Source organism: Trachypithecus francoisi, unplaced genomic scaffold, assembly GCF_009764315.1.
Source record: "Trachypithecus francoisi isolate TF-2019V2 unplaced genomic scaffold, Tfra_2.0 Lachesis_group12, whole genome shotgun sequence".
Taxonomy (NCBI): domain Eukaryota; kingdom Metazoa; phylum Chordata; class Mammalia; order Primates; family Cercopithecidae; genus Trachypithecus; species Trachypithecus francoisi.
In genome coordinates, this window is record NW_022681457.1 from 14,489,064 (window position 1) to 14,495,614 (window position 6,551).

Genomic DNA, 6,551 nt, shown 5'->3' on the forward strand with positions numbered 1-6,551 from the left:
GAATCTCAGACATCCCAAAGAGGCTGATACTGGCAAAATAGACTGACAAAAAGACTGGGCTTATATGATTTGGCTCTGTGTCCCCACCCAAATCTCATCTCAAATTGTAATTCCCACATGTTGGGAGAGGAGCCTGGTGGGAGGTGATTAAATCATGGGGAAGGACTTCCCCCTTGCTATTCTCATGATAATGAGTGAGTTCTCATGAAATCCAGTTGTTTGGAAGTGTGTGGCATTTACCCTTTGCTCTCTCTCTCTTCTGTTCTAGTGCTTTCTTCTCCTTTGCCTTCCACCATGATTGTAAGTTTCCTGAGGCCTCCCAGTCATACTTCCTGTTAATACTTGGAACTGTGAGTCAATTAAATCTCTTTTCTTTATAAATTACCCAGTCTTATACTTTATATGAGTACTTTATAGCAGTGTGAAAACAGACTAATACAGCTTATTACCCAATTTCACTCCTAAGTATACACCAAGAGAAATGAAAGCTAAGAGATGTAATACAGAAGAGAGCTTGGTTGTACGATTTCATTTACATGAAATATTCAGAATGGGCAAATCTGTAGAAACAGAAAGTAGAATACTGATTGCCAGGAGCTGGTGGAGAAAGGATAAGAATTGGGAGTGACTGCCAAAGGATAGGGGGATTTCTTTCTGGGCTGATTAAAAAAACCTGAAATTAGAGAGTAGTGACAGTTGCACAACTTTAGGAATATATTAAAAACCACTAAAGGATACATTTTAAAGTGATGCATTTTATATTTGAATCATTACTCAAGTTTAAGCAACGTTGGGCTGGTTGGCCTAATAGTATTTTGGAGCCTACGTAACCAAGCACCTTAGCTTCATACTACATTTTAAAAACTGTTTTTCCTTTACCTCTTCTCCCCAGTCTCAAGAAGTAGTTTTGAGACAAACTACATATGTGTTTTCTTTCGTGTTGAAATATAGCCTCCAAATCTGCTTTAAAACTCCACTCCCTTCTTTTTCCCACCTTATGCTTCTATGCCCTGTGCACATTTATTTACTTGGGTGCTTGTTAAGCTCACACCATGCTCGCTTATCTGCTCACATATTTCCTTAGAATCTTCACGGGAAGAATACTGATGAGGATCAGGCAGCTCTGAAATTCTCTCCTCCTGGCAACAGATGAACTGCAAGATTGATTGCCATTCATTTATAACCTGATTGAGCCCATGATGGCGCTGGCGCCTTCACTAGATGGAACAATAATTCAAGATCATCAGAGCGAGACATGCCATCAGGTACCTCCTAACCCCCCTTACCTCTCTGCATTCCAAACCCACTTCTTAAATGGTGGCCCTCTCTCCAGAAATTGAAAAGTGGCAACTTTTGGAAAAGATTCCAGTCACTCTTTCCCTTGCTAGCAACAAATAATAAAATTCACTCTTTTTATCACACATTCCTTTTGTTATTTTGGCTTTTTTCTGTAAGGGATGAGCAGCTGGACCTTCTTTCAGTTACAACAATAGCCCACTCACCTATCATGAATTGGTATATTTCTTTCCCTCACAACACATTGAAAATACTTCTATCATTACACTCACCACAATGCCCAGAGTTAATGCTTCACAGATATGTCCACTCACTGCCCTGCCCTGTATAACCTGACAGCAGTGCTTAGAAACTAAGAACATGATTATACACAAAGTATCTGAAGAATAATTTGTAATGAGAAATTCCTTAATTCCAAAGCGTGAGAATAATTCAAAAATCAAAAACATGGAGATCATCACTATTCTAATAAAACATCACTCTAACTAACTCTGTGACAGGCTTTCCTGAAGTGGAATTGGACAGAGCATCAAAACAAATGTCCTTTACCCGCTATTTATTCAGGATACACCCTATTGACTGCTGCTTGCAGGGTCTACTCCAAACCCCTATTGCCATTCCTCTCTCTTCCATAAAGCCTAAAAAATCAAATATTATCCTTCTCTGCCTTTGTCTAACTAGAGATTTTCATGGGACATATTCTGGGACCTAAGATAGAAGTGGAAGTGAGCAGTTCTCTCCTGACAAGAGATGCATTTGGCTGGCTGTGAGGACATAAGGGGATAAAAGAGCAAAAAGGTGATAGCCTCAGTGGATTGTAGGTATTGGCAAGGTACTACTAAGATTATTGATGCAAGAATGCTGATGGGACACAAGAGGCAATACAGGTGAAAGTTGTTGCAGACTAGTGCTGCAAATTTTACCAAAGAGTATTTTCTAGGAAATGACAAGGTTTAGGATATGACCATGGGAGAGAGCATCCCTTGATATTTCACATGAATCTTGGGTGAATTTTTCCATTTCTGAAAAAAAAAATCATTGTGATTATGTTAAGGATTGCAGTGAATCTGTAGACCATTTTAGGTGGTATTGACTGCCTTGTAATTTATCTGTCAACTCATTAATAATGGATATATCTCCATTTATTCGTGCCTCCTTTAATTTCCTTCAGTAAGGTGTTGCAGAGCTCAGTGTTCAAGTGCTTCTCTTGTCCTTCGTTATGACAGTTCCCAAGTAATTGTTTCTTTCTGATGCTATTGCCAAGAGAAGTATTTTCCTTTTCAGATTGTTTTTTGTGTAGAAATACAACTGCTTCTTCTATCTAGGTATTTTTCCTGCAACTTTTTGACTTTGTTAGCTCCAAGAGGTTTTTTTCTTGAGTAGAATTTACATTTGTAAGAACATGTCGTCAGCATGTAGACACAGTTTTATCTGTTTCCAATTTTAACAGGTTTATTTCCTTTTTCTACCTGATCGTTCTGCCTAGAACTTCCAATACTATGTTGACTAGATGTGGAAAAGTGGAGCAAACTCATTGTGTTCCTGATATTAGAAGAAGAGCTTCAGTCCTTCACCATTGAATATGAAAATAAGCTCTTGAGATTTTCCACATCTAGCCTTTATTTTGTTGAGATAGTTTCTTTTCTTTTTAGTTGTTTGAGTTGTATTTTAATCATGAAAAGGTGAATTTTGTTAAATGAATTTTCTGCATTCACTGACATGATCATGTGGATTATATTTTTATATCTTTCAATCTGTTCATGCAGCATAATACATTAATATTTGTATGTTGAGTCATAAATTATATTTGCATTCCAGAAATAAATGTTTGGTCATTGAGTATAATCCTTTTAATGTACTGCTGAATTTTGCTGGTATTTTATGGTAGAGTCTGCATCAGTATTCATACGGGATGTTGGTGTATGATTTTCATGCAATGTCTTTGTCTGGTTTGGTACCATAGTAATCCTGGCCTCAGAGAAGGAACTAGGAAGTGTTCCCTCCTCTTGCATTTTTGGGAAGAGGTTGAGGAGTTATGGTGCTAAATGTTCCTTAAATGTTTGGAATACTTCTAAGTAAAATAAGGGTCACTAAAAATAAAAATAAAATTTTTTTTAAATGGAAGAATTAACCAGTGAAGCCACCTAGTTTTAGCCTTTCTTTGTTGGGAGGCTCTGGGTTACTGATTAAATCTCCTTACTAGTTAAGGATCTACTCAGATTTTCTGTCTTTGTGATTCATTTTTGGTAGGGTATATGTTTTAAGGGATTTGTCTATTTCATCTAGGTGGTACAATTTGTTGGCTTACAATTGCAGATAGTGCTCTATTATAATCATTTTTCTCTAAAATTTGCAGTAATGTTCACATTTTTGTGTGTAAATTTTGTTTCTTGAGGCTTCTCTATTTTTTAGTAAATCTAACTATAGGTTTCTCAAGTTTCTTAATCTTCTGGAATAACCAACTCTCCGTTTGGTTAATTTTCTGTTTTTCTATTCTCCATTTGTCATTGCTTAATCAGTATTATTTCTTTCCTTCTACTAGCTTTCTGGTTCAAATTCTTTGCCCTTTTGTAGTTCATGAATATAAAATTAGGTCATGAATTTAAGATATTTCTTTCTTTAATATAAGCATTTACAGGTACAAATTTCCCACCTACTACTGCTTTTATCTCATCTGATAAATTTTGGCACATTGTTTTTATTTTCAAGGGTCTCCATATATTTTCTAATTTCCCTTCTAATTTACTCTGACATATAGGTTATTTAAGAATGTGTTTAGTCTCCACATACTTGTGAATTTTCACTTTTCTTGCTGCTATCATTTCTAGTTTTTGTGATCTAGATTGTAATTGAAAAAATGTATTTTATTGTATTAAAATTTATTAACACTTGATTCATGGCCCAATATATAGCTATCCTGGAGAATATTCCATGTGCAAATGAGAAAATATATACTCTGTTGTTGTTGTGTGGGTTATTCCATATATGTGTTTTAGGTCAATTTTGTGTATAATGTCCTTCAAATCCTCTATTTTCTTACTTATCTTTGGTCTGGCTATTTGAAAGTGAGGTATGAAGTGTCCTAATACAGTTGACCCTTCGTATATGTGGGGGATTGGTTCCAAGAACCCTGGTATTTCACAATGCATACATACTCAAGTCTTGCAATCAGCCCTGTAGAGCCAATGTATATAAAAACTTGGCCCTTCATATATGTGAGTTTCACATCCCATGAATCTTATATTTTCAATCTGAGTTTGGTTGAAAAAAAATCACATGTAAGTGTACCTATGCAGTTAAAATCCATGTGGCTCACAGTCAACTGTATTATTGGGTAGCTACTTCTCTCTTCAATTCTGTATTTGCTTCATATAATTAGAAACTCTGATGTTTGGTGCACATATGTTTATAATTGTTATATCTTCTTGGTGAAATCATTCTTTTAGTAATATACAATGTCCTTCTTGGTCTCTTCTAACAATTTTTCACTTAAAGTCTAATTTAGCCCTTAGTAAAGCCACCCTTGCTCTCTTTTTATTACTATTTATATGGAATAACTTTTTTCATCCTTTCAGTTTCAATCTATGCATATCATTAGATTTAAGCATATCCCTTGTGCAGAGCATATACTTGGATAATGTTTTTTCAATGATTTTGCCAGTCAACATCTTTTGGTTGAGGAATTTCATTCATTTACACTAAACTCATTATATGTAGGACAGGTTTTACCATTTTGTTATTTTTCAAATGTCTTACTGCCTTTTTGCCTCCCAATTTCCTCCATTACTGCCTTCCTTTATGTTGAGTCTTTTTTCTGTAGTGATACATTTTGAATCTCTTCTCATTTCCCTTTGTGTGTCTCACTGATATTTTCATTTGAAGAAACATAACATTCTACATGCTACAGTCTAAAGTTATAACCATCTATTTAAAATCGATACCAACTTAACTTCAGTCACAGGTAAAAATGCTACTCCTTCACAACTTCTGCCTCCCTTCACGTTATGTGACTGGTATAATGTATTACAACTATATATATTGTGTACCCATTCACAATCATTTTTATGCATTTTCCTATTACATAGGGTATGAAATAAAAAGTGGAGTAAAAATTAAAATTATAAAAATAGTGGTTTTTACATCGTTCATGTAATTTTATTTACTTTAGATGTTTATGTTTTCATGTGGTTTCAAGTTGTTGTATAGCATCTTTTCACTTCAACTTGATGACATCCCTTTATAACTTCTCATATAAATTGTCTTCTGGTAATGGAGTCTCTCGGCTTTTGTTTCTTTACAAAAGTATTAATTTATCTCTCATGTTTGAAGGACAGTTTTGCTGAATATTGAATTCTCAGTAGACAACTGTGTGTTTTTGGTTTTTTTCAGCAGAGAATACATCATCTGTCCTCAGATGTTTGCTGAAAATCTGCTGACATCTTATTGAAGATTCTTTGTACATGACAAGTTGTTTTGGACTTGCTGCTGTCAAAATTTTCGTTTGTCTTTGTCCTCCAATAATTTTTAATAATATGTCTCATTTGGGTCTCTTTGATTTTATCTTATGTGAAATTCATTGAGCTTGGATTTGCAGAATAATGTGTTCTTAATATTTGAGAAGTTTTCAGCCTTTATTTCTGTAAAGCTCTCTTTGACTTTTTCTCTCTCCTCCTAGGACACCTATAATGCATATATGGTGACTTGGGTTTTGTGTATTTTTACTCATCTCTTTTTCTTTTTTTTTTTGCTTCTGAGACGCAATAATTTCCTATGACTTATCTTCATGTTCACTCATTCTGATGGTAACGTAGCAGGAGTAGGAACAATGGGCCTTAGGGGCACTTACCTGTGGCTTCAGGACCTGCTCCAACACAATCTCATATATACCACTTCCAAGCATAATACCAATGTGCACATACAATTTAAAGATCTAGATGGGCCAACACCACCCAATTCATAATGGAAAGCTTGGCTCACATGCTAATTTGGTAGCCCATGGTTAAGTGCTCTGTCTTTACTAAGTGGGAGGGCTGCTTGATGCCAGGAGTTCAAGACCAGCCCGGGCAACAAAGCAAGACCCCATCTGTACAACAAACAAACAAAACAAAATCAAAAATAAAATGAGCAAGAGAGTAAAGATATGTAGAGGATTTCAGGGCTTCACTACAAAATTCTATGTGTTTGTGTTTTGATTCATCAGTTGTGGCCAGTCACTTGCTCCAAACATCACTATCTGTTTCGGATATTTCAGTCAC